The sequence below is a fragment of the Sarcophilus harrisii genome, chromosome 3 (assembly GCF_902635505.1).
Source record: "Sarcophilus harrisii chromosome 3, mSarHar1.11, whole genome shotgun sequence".
NCBI classification, from domain to species: domain Eukaryota; kingdom Metazoa; phylum Chordata; class Mammalia; order Dasyuromorphia; family Dasyuridae; genus Sarcophilus; species Sarcophilus harrisii.
Window position 1 is genome coordinate 71338901 of NC_045428.1, and position 15792 is coordinate 71354692.

Genomic DNA, 15792 nt, shown 5'->3' on the forward strand with positions numbered 1-15792 from the left:
TAAAGTAAGGAGAGATAGTGCCATAAAATCATTAAATTCTTAATTCTTTGGTGGCTACTTTAATAATTATCATATAATTTTTATGTACTGCTTTTTTATCCCCTAGACTTTAGAGCATGAATGTGTTTTTCTTATGTTTGAGACATGACCTTATTTTATTTTTAAATTCTTTAAATAGTCTTTTTTACAGCCCATGGATGTGTACTCTGTCCTTTTGTTCTTTTTTTTTTTCCCTATAGTATATCATATGAGTGTATGATCCTCTGACATATAATTCAATACTTTCATTTATATGTTGTAAGTTTAACTAAAATATGGAAGTATATGTGGCTTTTTTCTTTGTTTCTATGAGAGCTTCATCCAAATTTCCCCACTTTATTTTGGATTTCATGACCACTGTAAAAGTGTAGCCTTACCAAAGATACTAATGTTGTTTCTTCCAAATATTGTTTTAGCTTGGTTCTTCTCTAAGTACAATAAAAGTAACACTAGCACATGATGTTATGCTAAATTTGGAAGCAGCAGTAATACTCATTAAATTTCCTTGTGTTTGCTGATTTACTAGGTGTTATAGGTATTATAAAAAGTTAGTTACATTCAGTCTCTGTCTTCTTGAACCTTCAATCTAAGACAAGATAGGAAAATAAAAATCTATCATGATAGCCAGAATGTGTGGTAAAAACAAAAATTGTTTTTTCCCTAAACTCAGTGAGTCTCAGTTGGAAAATTCAGTAATCTGATATTGTTTTCTGAATAACACAAGCGATGTATGTTTTTAAATTTTATGTAATATTTTTATTTTCCTCACTTAATGTAAAACCATTTTTTTACATTTTTTTTTAAATTTTGAGTTCCAGATTCTCTCCCTTCCTCCCTACCTTCTCTCCACTGGGAAAGCACATATGAAACTATGCAAAATATTTCCATGAAAGTCATGTGGTGAAGGAAAACATAGATCTTCTTCTCTTAACCAACCCTCAAGAAAAATTAAGGAAAAAAAAAGTAGGCTTCAATCTATATTCAGACACAATCAATTTTTTGCTCTGGGTGTGGATAGCATTTTTCATCATAAATTCTTCAGAGTTGTCTTGGATCATTGCATTGTCTGGAATAGCAAAATCATTCACAGCTGATCATCCCACAATGTTGCTGTGATTTTGGACACAGTACATTTCACTTCGCTTGAGTTCATGGAGAACTTTCCAGATTTTTCTAAGAGCATACTGCTCATCATTTCCCACATAATATTTCTGATAGTATTCCATCATACTCACATACCACAATTTATTCAGCCATTCCACACTTGATTTCTCCCCAGTTTCCAATTCTTTGTGCTGAGAAAAGAGGTACTATAAATATTTTTGTACATATGTTTCTTTTTTTAAATCTCTTTTGGGATTCATGCCTAGTAGTGGTTTTGTCAAAGGCTGAGCATATAGGCCTTGGAGCATAGTTCATAGTTTTGAATTATCATAGTTTTGAAGAAAATTCATTGGTAGACCAAAAATCCTCACAAACCCCAACTTTTTGGGGGGTGAATTTTAATTATCTTTCACATCACTCAATTTAAAAGTTCACTATATTCATTTCTACTCAAGCAAAGAGAAATAGAAATATGAGCTAATTTTAAAATCTTCTTTTAAATACAAAGAACATTTTTTAGGTCAAATTTATCCAATCTACTAATCCAAGTGAAATATATGACTTTCTTAATTAAGAGAAAATAAGTACTCTCATTTTTGTGATAATTAAGTTCTAAAGTTGTTCTGTTATTCATTTGTCTATTAATATAATCTGTGTATGTATGTGTATGTGTGTATAATTTAATATACAAATGATAGGACTTAGGATTCTGAGGTACTGTCCATTGCATTCCTTCATTGTACTGTTGGGCTAAACACCTGAATGGTGCCAAATGCTCAAGATCACAAATATGTTAAACAGCAAATTGAAGATTTTAACAATAGTGTTCTGACTCCAAATACTCTGGAAAGACTTTGTGAACATTGTATTATCTATTAGTAACAATAAAATTCTATTCAATTTTGACTCCATGTATTGAGCCAATACATAGTTTTGACTGGTTCAGAATCTATGACTGAACAATGCAAATTATCATATCTCATTTGTTTGGTATTGCTGTTCAAATCATTCTTTATAAGAAATGAGGTTTATATTTTTCAAGACTAAAACTTTTGTTGTTGTTGGGTTTTTTTGACAATTTTGATATAATTTTCCCTCAATTCACTTTATATTCAAACAACATTATTTAAAAGCTATATTATGCTAGGTGCTAAAATAAATAGGACATGCTCACTTAAAGCTTACAATAATGGAAAATATAATCCATTGGAAATAATTTAATTAGGAAGAGGAAATTTTGACACATATTTGGGCCTTTTGGGCCAATTTTGAATATATTTCATTTCAATTTATTTTCACTTATGAGAATCACTACTGAAAACTTAACTTGAATATGGGTGGCCAGAGTGTAGTTCCAATCACAGACTCTGTGAAGCTATCCACTTGATCCTAGATAATCAGGCTAAGTTCCCGACTTCTTCTCAGGTAAATCTGGATATATTCAATTCCTTACCTTCAATTTATATACCCTCTATATGTTTGATTATTTTCCTTCAAAAATAATGCCCATTCAGATGTAGACACTTGGAAGTGCCCACCTCTGTATTCCTAAAAGTTGACTCAGAAATGATTCAGGTATGCATAGTGTGTTTATATAAACAGAGAAATGCTTAATATAAAAAAATGGCAGACTGTAAGATATCAGACTGTAAAATGGGACAGGTTTGATCCCATTCTCTCCAGTGAAGAAATTTCCTTTGCTATCAGTTAGGTACATAATAACAGATCCTGGATCTCTAGAACTTTTAATCTCGCAAGTTTGCCTCCAATCTTGGACCTACTTTACGGATGGTAGTCATTTGCCTAAGGTCAGCAAAGAACAAAAAACCAAAGACAAGTAACCCAAACTTGAACTTAGACTTTCCTTGGAGGAATATGTCCTTTAGCTTCCTTGTGTTTCCTCACACATGTTAGTTAGACATAAATAAGGCAAGTGGCTCATCTCTCACCACTCTAGGGAAAACAGATCTATAAAAGAAAAGAGATTGAAGGAAGGCCCAGTTCCATTTTGTCCATCCATTCATCGAGTTCTCAGCTCTTTGTTTCTCCAGCCAATAAAGGGACTTTTTATCATCTCATAGTGCAAGATCTTCAGCATTGAATGAGACAAAGAGAAGATTCTGGGAAGATGGCAGACAGAGTAAGTCAGAAAACTCTCAGCTCTGCAAATTTTCTCCACCTACAGAAAATACAGAACATCACCCCAGATCAGCAGAACGAAGGGATGAAGTACTTCTTCTCCTAAGATCTGAGAAAACCCCAGGAAAGACACGACCTTAAGAAGTGAAAGTTTGGCCGGAGTAAAGTACAAATACCTCCAGACCAATTCTGCAAATGAACAAAGTACAATCCCTAGTGGGCAGCTGGGGTCTCAGTCTTAGAAACTTTTATTATTGCAGACAGTGTGGGGATCTGACAGCTGATTAGAAGATAGAAAAACCTTCCATTGTCAAGGGATTTCAAGCACAGTAGTGCTGACCAGATGAGTCCTAGGCTGTGGAGAGAAGTTAGTACATACCCGGTGAGTGCAGTAATAAGGGAACAGGGACCCTATTAGCTGAAGGCACTTGTAGGAGAGCAAAGACTCTGGTTTCAGTTCCTAGGTAGAGAGGACAACTATAGTTTGCAGTCACCAGAATGTCCACAGAGAGCAAGATCAATTGAAGGACAGCATGACTGGGGCCCAAACCTTGACTTTTAGGAGTTAAGAGAAAAACCCAAAGTTGAGCCCTGAGACAGACCTCAGAAAACAACAGTAAGAAGGACCCATAACAGTGAGAAGGAGCATCATTTCTCATGCCTCAGGACTACTACTTAATTTAACTACTCGCAGCTAAAATTAAATAAAAAGTAAATAAACAGATGAATGAATAAATGACTAAGAGTAAGCAAAACAAAATTAATCCAACCATAGATAGTTATTATAGGAATACAAAAGAGAAAGATAATTGAACTGAAAAAAGAGATACTCTTCTTTCTTTTTTTGTTTTAATATAGTATTTTTTTTCAAAATACATGTTGATAGTTTTCAACATTCACTTTGCAAAGCTTTGTGTTCCAAATCTCTCTCCCTTTCTCTCTCTCCCTTTACTCTCCCCAAGATAGCAAGCAGATATAAGTTTAACATGTTCAATTCTTCTAAACATGTTTTCATATCCATCATGCTGTGCAAGAAGAATCAGATCAAAAGTGAAAAATAAAAAAACATGAGAAAGAAAAAAACAAGAAAATAACCAAACAAGAAAAAAAATTAAAAATACTATGCTTTGTTCCATATTCATTCTCCATAGTTCTCTTTCTGGATACAGATGGCACTTTTCATCACAAGTCTATTGGAATTGCTTTGAATCACTTCATTATTAAAAACAGTCAAGTCCATCACAAATGATAAACTTCTTACTGTGTACAATCTTCTCTTGGTTCTATTCACTTAGTATCAGTTCATATAATGTTTTCCTGGATTTTCTAAAATTGGCCTTCTCATCATTTTTTTACAGAATAATAATATTCCATTATATTCATACACCTTAATTAATTGAGCCATTTCCCATTGATGGGCATCCACTTGATTTCCAGTTCCTTCTCACTACAAAAATGGCTACTACAAACATTTTTGCATATGTGGGTCCTTTTCCCTCTTTTATAATCTCTTTGGGATAAAGACTCAATAGTGACACTGCTGAATCAAAGGGTACACGAAGTTTTAAAAGTCGCTGGGCATAGTTCCAAATTGCTCTCCAGAATGACGAATCAGTTCACAAATCCATCAATAATGCACTAGTGTTCCAATTTTCCCACATCCCCTCCAATATTTATAATTATTTTTTCCTTCATCTTAGCCAATCTGATAGATCTGAGACAGTGCTTCAGAGTTATTTTAATTTATATTTTTCTAATCAATTGTGATTTAGATAATTTTTCATATGACTAGAAATGGCTTTAATTTCTTCATCTGAAAACTGTTCATATCCTTTGATGAACTCTCAATTAAGGAATGATTTGTATTTTTATAAATTTGATTCGGTTTAATAAGCAATAATTATTGCTTATGAGTAGTCAATATAATTTTTGAAATGACAATTATATTTAACTAATCTATTCATTCAATGTCATCCCAATTAAATTACTAAAAATTATTTTACTGAATTAAAAAAATGATAAAGTAGGAAACTCACATGGAAGAGCAAAGAAATCAGGAAAAAAAAATATAAAGGAAATAAATTCAGCAGTATCAGACCTTTAACTAAATCATAAGGGAAAGTATTATTGAAGTGCAAAAGGAAAATTTCACCTATTTTAAACTGAGATTTTCTTTTATAAATAAAACTTATATATCCCAAAATAGAAAAAAAATGCAGAAAATTGTGAGGGATAAAAATTTCACAGACAATTTCTTAGAATATGATTCAATTGGAATACTGCTATGGTATAGGAAATGATGAACTGGTTGATTTAGAAAAAGAGACTTGGACCTTGAAATAAAGTGCTATTAGGGATAAAAAGAGGGAAACCACATCCCACAAAGAGGCTAAGGAAACTTATCATATCTGAGGGAATTTAGAGAGGGGGAGGAACATTGTGTGAATCTTACTCTCATCAGAGTTGGCTCAAAGAAAAATAATTGACATTTGTTTTAGAGAAAATTCTCTCTTGCCTCATTAAAAACGGGGGAGAGGAAAGGGGAAAAGAAAAAGAGTAATAAGGGAAGGAAGGGGGAAAGACTCAAAGGGGGGGAGGGAGGGATTATAAAGAGGGTAAGCATCTTGATACAAGAGGGGTACATAAGTTTAAAAGGGGAAAGAGGGTTGGGGGAGGCAAGAATAAGTAAAGCACAATCTGGGGTTATTAGGATGGCAGGAAATACAGATTTAGTAATTCTAACCGTAAATGTGAATGGGATGAACTCCCCATAAAGAGGAGGCAGATAGCAGACTGGATCAAAAGTCAGAACCCTACAATATGTTGTTTACAAGAAACACATTTAAAGCAGGGGATACATATAGAGTAAAGGTAAAAGGCTGGAGCAAAATCCATTATGCTCTCAGGTGAAGTCAAAAAGCTAGGGTAGCCATCCTTATCTCAGATCAAGCAAAAGTAAAAATTGATCTAATTAAAAGAGATAAGGAAGGAAACTACATCCTGCTAAAGGGTAGCATAAACAACGAAGCAATATCAATATTAAACATATATGCACCAGTGGTATGGCACTCAACTTCCTAAAGGAGAAGTTAAGAGAGTTGCAAGAAGAAATAGACAACAAAACTGTAATAGTAGGAGATCTCAACCTTGCACTCTCAGAATTAGACAAATCAAACCACAAAACAAATAAGAAAGAAATTAAAGAAGTAAATAGAATATTAGAAAAATTAGGTATGTTGGATCTTGGAGAAAATTGAATGGAGTTAGAAGGAATATACTTTCTTTTCAGCAGTTCATGGAACCTATTCAAAATTGACCATATATTAGGACATAAAGACCTCAAATTAAATGCAAGAAAGCAGAAATAGTAAATGCTTTCTTTTCAGATCATGATGCAATAAAAACTACATTCAACAAAAAGTTAGGGGAAATAGACCAAAAAAGTAATTGAAACTAAACAATCTCATCTTAAAGAATGATTGGGTGAAGCAGCAAATTATAGATACAATTAATAATTTCACTCAAGATAATGACAATGATGAGACATCATACCAAAATTTGTGGGATGCAGCCAAAGCGGTAATAAGAGGGAATTTATATCCTTAGAGGCTTACTTGAATAAAACAGAGAAAGAAAAGATTAATGAATTGGGCTTGCAACTAATAAAAACTAAAAAGACCAAATTAAAACCCCAATCAAATACTAAATTGGAAATTCTAAAATTAAAAGGAGAAATTAAAAATATTGAAAGTAAAAAAACTATTGAACTAATTAATAAAACTAAGAGTTGGTTCTATGAAAAAGCCAATAAAATAGATAAGACTGATTAGAAAAAGGAGGAAGGAAAATGAAATTAGTAGTCTTAAAAATGAAAAGGGAGAACTTTCCACCAATGAAGAGGAAATTAGAGAAATAATAAGGAGTTATTTTGCTCAACTTTATGCCAATAAATTTGATAACCTAAGTGAAATGGATGACTACCTCCAAAAATACAGACTTCCCAGACTAACAGAGGAGGAAGTAAATTACTTGAATAGTCCCATTTCAGAAAAAGAAATAGAACAGGCAATTAAACAACTCCCTAAGAAAAAATCCCCAGGACCAGATGGATTTACATGTGAATTTTACCAAACATTTAAAGAACAATTGGCCCCAATGCTATATAAATTATTTGATAAAATAGGGAATGAAGGAGTCCTACCAAATTCTTTCTATGACACAGACATGGTACTGATACCTAAACCAGGTAGGCTGAAAACAGAGAAGAAAATTATAGACCAATCTCCCTAATGAATATTGATGCTAAAATCTTAAATAAGATATTAGCAAAAAGGCTACAGAAAATCATCTCCAAGATAATACACTATGATCAAGTAGGATTTATACCAAGAATGCAGGGCTGGTTCAATATTAGGAAAACTATCAATATAATTGGCCATGTTAATAACGAAATTAACAAAAACCATATGATCATCTCAATAGATGCAGAAAAAGCATATGATAAAATCCAACATCCATTCCTATTAAAAACACTTGAGAGTATAGGAATAAATGGACTTTTCCTTAAAATAATCAGCAGCATCTATTTAAAACCATCAGTAAGCATCATATGTAATGGAGACAAACTGCAACCATTCCCAATAAGATCTGGAGTGAAACAAGGTTGCCACTATCACCATTACTATTTAATATTGTATTAGAAACGCTAGCTATAGCAATAAGAGCTAAGAAAGAGATTAAAGGAATAAGAATAGGCAATGAGGAAGCCAAATTATCACTCTTTGCCGATGACATGATGGTATACTTAGAGAACCCCAGAGATTCTGCTAAAAAATTATTAGAAATAATCCACAACTTTAGCAAAATTGCTGGTTATAAAATAAACCCACATAAGTCATCAGCATTCTTATATATCACTAACAAAAATCCAACAGTCAGAGTTACAAAGAGAAATTCCATTTAAAGTAACTACTGATAATATAAAATATTTAGGAATCTATCTGCCAAGGGAAAATCAGAAACTTTATGAGCAAAATTACAGACCACTTTTCACACAAATTAAGTCTGATCTAACCAATTGAAAATATTAAATGCTCTTGGATAGGGCTGAGCAAATATAATAAAGATGACATTATTACCTAAACTAATCTATTTATTTAGCGCTATACCAATCAGACTCAAAAACTATTTTAATGACCTAGAAAAATAACAACAAAGTTCATATGGAAAACAAAAGGTCAAGAATTTCAAGGGAATTAATGAAAAAAAAAAATCAAATGAAGGTGGCTTAGCTGTACCAGATCTAAAATTATATTATAGAGCAGCAGTTACCAAAACTATTTGGTATTGGCTAAGGAAAAGATTAGTTGATCAGTGGAATAGATTAGGTTCAAGGGATAAAACAGTCAACAAATATAGCAACCTAGTCTTTGACAAACCCAAAGATCCCAGCTTTTGGGATAAGAACTTACTGTTTGATAAAATTGCTGGGAAAATTGGAAACTAATATGGCAGAAACTAGGCATTGATCCATACTTAACGCCGTACACCAAGATAAGGTCAAAATGGGTTCATGACCTAGGCATAAAGAATGAAATTATTAATAAATTAGAGTAACATAGGATAGTTTACCTCTCAGACCTGTGGAAGGGAAGGTCTTATGACCAAAGCAGAACTAGAGATCATTACTGATCACAAAATAGAAAATTTCGATTATACCAAACTGAAAAGTTTTTGTACAAACAAAACTAATGCAGACAAGATTAGAAGGGAAGCAATAAACTGGGAAAATATTTTACAGTCAAAGGTTCTGATAAAGGCCTCATTTCCAAAATATATAGAGAATTAACTCTAATTTATAAAAAAATCATGCCATTCTCCAATTGAAAAATGGTCAAAGGATATGAACAGACAATCTCAGATGAAGAAATTGAAACTATTTCTAGTCATATGAAAAGATGCTCCAAGTCATTATTAATCAGAGAAATGCAAATTAAGACAACTCTAAGATACTACCACACACCTGTCAGATTGGCTAAGATGACAGGAAAAAATAATGATGATTGTTGAGGGGATGGGAAAACTGGGACATTGATTCATTGTTGGTGGAGTTGTGAACGAATCCAACCATTTTGGAGAGTAGTTTGAACTATGCTCAAAAGTTATCAAACTGTGCATACCCTTTGATCCAGCAGTGTTACTACTGGGATTATATCCCAAAGAGATTATAAAGAAGGAAAGGGACCTGTATGTGCACGAATGTTTGTGGCAGCCCTTTGTAGTGGCTAGAAACTGGAAACTGAATGGATGTCCATCAGTTGGAGAATGTGAATAAATTGTGGTATATGAAAATTATGGAATATTACTGTTCTGTAAGAAATGACCAACAGGATGATTTCAGAAAGGCCTGAGAGACTTACACGAACTGATGCTAAGTGAAATGAGCAGGACCAGGAGATCATTATATACTTCAACAACAATACTAGATGATGACCAGTCCTGATGGATCAGGCCATCCTCAGCAACGAGATCAACCAAATCATTTCTAATGGAGCAGTAATGAACTGAACTAGCTATACCCAGAAAAGAACTCTGAGATGACTAAAACCATTACATTGAATTCTAGTCCCTATATTTATGCACACCTGCATCTTTGATTTCCTTCACAAGCTAATTGTACTAATAATTCAGAGTCTGATTCTTTTGTACAGCAAAATAATGTTTGGTCATGTATACTTATTATGTATCTAAGTTATATTTTAATATATTTAACATCTACTGGTCATCCTGCCATTTAGGAGGGATGGGGGTAAGAGGTGAAAATTGGAACAAGAGGTTTGGCAATTGTTAATGCTATAAAGTTACCCATGTATATATCCTGTAAATAAAAGGTATTAAATTAAAAAAAAAAAGAAATAAAGTGCTATTATCTTCAAAGAAATAGACGACAGATAGAAATAAGCATAGTTACATATGTGTATGTATGTGTGTATGAGTATATATTATATATCAATGTATATATGTGTATATATGTTACATATTCTATGTGTGTATATGTGTGTATCCATAGTTTTAGTCTTCTTTAGGGTGAGTAGGGGAAGGAAAATAAATTAACAAGTGTTCAGCAGAGAATAAATAGAATCAACAAGAAAATAAAAAGAAGTTGGTCAGCTTTGAAAACAAAATGTATTATTTATTATATAGTGGTTTTTTGTTTGAAATGGAAATTCACTGTTTTATATTGGATCTTCTCTTATTGTCTGCTATGGACATTTATTTATTTTTTCTTTTCTCATTTAGTTATTTAAGTTGAAAATAATATTTTGAAAAACAATTAATGAATCACATGTTCTTATGTAGTTTCCATGGTACCCATGGAACCATGAAAGATGTCTATGAGCATGACCCTCCATATAAGTTAAAATGAACTAATTGGAAGGCACCATTTTAGAAGATTTTAGAAATATAAAACCTTTGAAGTACACTACAATTCTGAGAAATACATTAAGATTCAATGAGCTAAGGATATATATGAATTAACTTTAAATTCAAATTCCAAAACAGATGAAGATTGAAAAGTTATTTAAAATTTTGAGGATTTAAGTTGACTTTGATATAAAAAACATACATTATTAATACATATGAAAAATTATCCTGGTGTTCTTTCTTTTTCAAAATAAATTCAGCTATGCTCTCTCAGGAAAAAAAAATTATATTCCTTAGATCTTCAATTTTATTTGCAAACCAATCTAATTTATCATCCAAAGATTAAGTGCTTATATTGACTAAAATTTTTATTTTATTTTATTTTTTATTTAATAGCCTTTTATTTACAGGTTATATGCATGGGTAATTTTACAGCATTAACAATTGCCAAACCTCTTGTTCCAATTTTTCACCTCTTACCCCCCCCACCCCCTCCCCTAGATGGCAGGATGACCAGTAGATATTAAATACCTTAAAATATAAATTAGATACACAATAAGTATACATGACCAAAACGTTATTTTGCTGTACAAAAAGAATCAGACTTTGAAATATTGTAGAATTAGCTTGTGAAGGAAATCAAAAATGCAGGTGGGCATAAATATAGGGATTGGGAATTCAATGTAATGGTTTTTCTGACTAAAATTTTTAAAATTTGCTGTTTTATTTACTAAATTTTAAGATTTTTTCTTAAATTAAATAACTTAAACAGCTAAGTTATTCTTTCTTTCACACAAAATATTTTTCTCCTCACTATAGCATCTGCCAACATTGAGCTTACTGTTAAGGGAATGAGTGAACACAGCCTATTAAGAGTAACTATACTCTTAGATGATTGTGTGCCTGTGTGTATATTTATATCTATCTATATTTTGTTTCTGTGTTTTTCTCAAAACATTAGACTTAAACAATGTAAGTAAAATGTTTTGACCATTTCCCAAGTTAAGAAACTCATTTTTTCTCCCATATAAATAGGTCAATGGTTCTTCTTTAGGAGGTTCATTTATTATTGGTAGATATGCTGCAATGTAGATGTACTTGCTTTTCCCCCTTATCTTCTTCCTCATCAATATTTCTACAAAGTAAGACTGTGAGGTTTTTTAATCTAATCTGATTATAGAAGGTGCTCTTAATCTTTAAATAGATAGAAGTAGTTAGGTGACTCAGCAGACAGAGATCTGGACCTAGAGTGAGACAAAGATAGCTGTGTGACTCTGTAGCCCCATCTACCTCAATTTAAGCATCTTAAGCCCAGTCTACCTCAATTTGCTCAACTATTAAATTGGGATAACAATAGCACCTACCTCTCTCATTTTGTTGAGAGGATCAAAAATGATATTTGCAAAGTACTTAGCATAGAGTCTGAAACAAAGCAGGCACTTGATAAATACTTCTTTCCCTTGTGGCCTGCCCCTCTTTGGCAATTTGATGAAGCACATAGATTTCCTTTTTGGAATAAGGTTTATGAGTGCTTCAAACAGAATTCATAGGATCAAAAAGGAAATGTGTGTGTGTGTGTGTGTGTGTGTGTGTACAGACTAAAATTAAGAATCCCTTGTTAAATAAATTCTTAAGAGACTCAGATATGACATTATCAGAATATATTTTGGTTGGTAAAGTTGTGTGAACAAGGTCCTAAAATTTACCACCTAGTTCATTTACTTTTAGTGAAATATGGTAAGTCTGTATAAAGATGATTTCAGTCTTACAAATATACCCACATGTGCACACTAATCATGAAAAGATCTAAAAAAGAAGCAGAAATTTTAACATTAAATTCTGAAAGATGAAATTCATGTTATTGTATAACTTTTAAAAAATCTAAAGTAAGATAAAAAGTTTGTAGAAATAATTCAATTATTTATGAAAATGCTTCTATGACAATGCCTTTTTTAAAAAAAGTGAACTAAAATATTACTAATAGACAATGTCAGTTGAATTGGTGGCTTAAGTGATCCTGATATAATAGCCAATAGTTTCTATTTAAGATTTTAGCTTATAATCATATAGCCAGTTTTCAAGAAAAGCTGAAATGAAAGTTATTTTATTACTAATACCTTATTATTATTTGCCTTGCAAAGAATGTATCATTTGTTCTAATAGATTATTATAAAATCCAGAATCATGATTCAAAATTAGGGTCTCCAAAAGGGCAAAAGACATGTATGCTTTGGTCAGATGTTAGGGACTTATAATTGAAGTAGAGACTACAAATAGTATATTGATTATGTCTCTAAGCTTCCTTGTTCACTTTATTTTTCTTATAGAGGGGTGTTGCTATTAGGTAATGAATAAACATAAAATGTTTTCTATTCCTTTCTTGGAATTTTAGAAGTGGGTCTCAGTATTTGATTTGGGGACTGTATCTCAAAGGACAGCTTCGGTGGATTTTTGTTAACTTAGCAGTTGTCAATAATGTCCCACAGAGCCTGATTATGGAACCCAGTAGGATTAGTATATTTATTGATGTTATAAATAAAAGAATCAATAATGAGTTCATCAAATGTAAGGTTGATGCTTAATGTTAGGAAGGATTGTATATGCTCTGAGAGACAGAAGTAAAATTCAAAATTCTGAATGACCTAGATAAGTTGCTAGGGAAATGTTCTTATAAAAAAGATGATGAAACTCTATAGAACTGAGCTTTGGTGCATGTATGTTAAAAAAAAAAAACATATACAAATAAGTATTGGAAAGCCTATTGAGAAATATGTAAGAGTCACAATTTTGCATAACATAGTTTAATGGAAACTGAATATGTCAGCAATATTGAGTATATGGGTAGAGATACTGTGGGGATAATTGATGATGAAGAAAGTATGAAAAAGATAATGACTAGCGAATACTGATTTGCTGGATGGCTGGAATGCTTACTAAAGCATTGTGCTTAATTTTTAAAAACTATCAAAAGATGTAAAGGAAATGAAGAAGGGTTTGAGAAAAGCAACAATATCGATCAAATCACTCCACAATCAATTATTTAATGATAACACTGTGCCAGGCATTATTCTAGGTAATAGGGATAAAAATATCAAAGTGAGACAGTTCTTATCCTTAATGACCTTACATTCCACTGCTTGCATATGTGTTCACAGTTAAATATATTGAAATACAAAATAAATATTATTTGATTTGCAAAGGTGGGAATGGAGGAGAGCTAACTAGTTGAGAGATAAGCTGAACCCTGAATGCACCCAGAGGCTGAGGTGAAGAGGCAGAGCATTGTAGGAATGGGGAACAATGGACTATGCAAAAATATGGAGATGGAAAGTGGAATGTGAAGTGTAGGGAGAAGCTGGTAGATCAGTTTAGCTGAAGCATAGAATACATAATAGAAAGTAATGTCTAATCAGTTTGGAAATATAACATACTAATATGACTCCTATTTTTATGTGAATCCAAAAACATTATATATATATATAAACATTCCTTTGGTGGAGTGTTAAGTAGGGTGAAAGAGGACCTATTTGACATGGATTTTAATTTTGTCATCCAGTATTTAAAAATCAGATCTAACCAGAGAATTTGCTGCTTCAATATTTCAAAGCTCTTCACAATCTGATGTGTGACTTCAAAGCTGTATCTATTTGATGGATACTTTTGACTTGGTAGAGTTTATTTTTAGATGACAAATATTCTGTTATTCTCTGGATTTAGAGTTTATCATTCTATCTTTCATAAAATGTCCAAAGTTCTTTTCCATTACTTCCCCAAAAGAGCCCAGCTTTTCCTCCATGTCCCAAAGAATATTTAGTGATGTGTTCAGTTATATGGAAAATATGAAAGAAGGAATAGACATCACCTGTGACCATGTTGTATATTCATAAGTTAACAAAGAACCTAGATTCCAACTTAGGCCAACCTGGGTCTGATTCCTGCTTTTGACACACTACATCTGTGGATTAGGCAAATCATTTAGTTTGAATTCACTACTTTCAAGGGCTGTTGGGAAAGGAAAGGAAATAAGTATTCATATGTACCTACCATGTAGCAGTAAAATAAAACAAAACAATTTTTTTTTTTTATCTTCACAACAACCCTGCAAGGTAGGGGCCTTCTCATTACTATTTTTCTGTTGAGCAAACTGAGACAAACAGTTTAGGTAACCTACTCAATTTCCTATAGCTAGTAAGTATCTGAGATCAGATTTGAACTCAGGTCTTTCCATACATTTCCACAAATCAAAAAAAAAAAAATTCTGTTTCTCTATATATTATTTGTAACCTAAAAAATGTTATATAAATTTTAAATATTATCATCATCAGTAAAAGTAGTATTAGAAATAAACAGCCTTTTCTGTCTTTCAAGTAAAAGTATATAGTTGTTTGACTTTGCCTGTTACAACTTGTCTGAAATCTAGATCTTCATTACTATGGGAACCAATGAGCCTGATCCTTCTATTAGTAAGTAAAATGGTATGTTTAGGTGAAAGTGTCTATCTACCTATTTATACATAGAAAGGTTACAGAGAGAATATCTCTTTTATCAGCAGAGAAGTCCGTTTTGCTTCTTTGATTCTCATTTAGATTATGTGACCCAACAATGAAAGGGAGATGGAGAGAACCATACCAATATTTCCTGAGTATCCCTCTGATTATACTGTAAAACAACAATAATTGCATCTTGTTTTCCAGTTTTTTCCATTTGTAAGGGAAAATATAAGACTTAATGTCTTGTTAGATCATACGTTGTAGGAGATTATTGGTCTAGACCAACATAATCAATCAGAAAACATTTATTAAACATGTGTTGTGTGCCAGGTATTGTGCTGGACATGAAGGTTCCCAAGATTAAACAAAAATAAATAATGGATCAATTCCTTTGATCAAGGATCTTTTATTTATTTTGAGAAATATAACCAGTGGAGAGTTTGGGGTAATAATTAAGAATTTATTAAAGAAAAATCAGCTTTTCTGCTTGTCCTCTGCTTTCTGAGACTTATGAAACTCTTTCTAAATTTTGGTTTATTAACTAACTTAGTGTGAGGACAGGTAGGTAGGTAAGTAGATAGATGAGATAAATCAG

At 32.2% G+C, this 15792-nt stretch overlaps 1 protein-coding gene across 4 annotated transcripts in view; it reads left to right on the plus strand.

Annotated features, from left to right (window-relative positions):
* The window catches only part of ERBB4 (erb-b2 receptor tyrosine kinase 4), a 1320366-nt gene that overhangs the window by 1121633 nt on the left and 182941 nt on the right, over window positions 1-15792 (plus strand). The window lies entirely within an intron of this gene.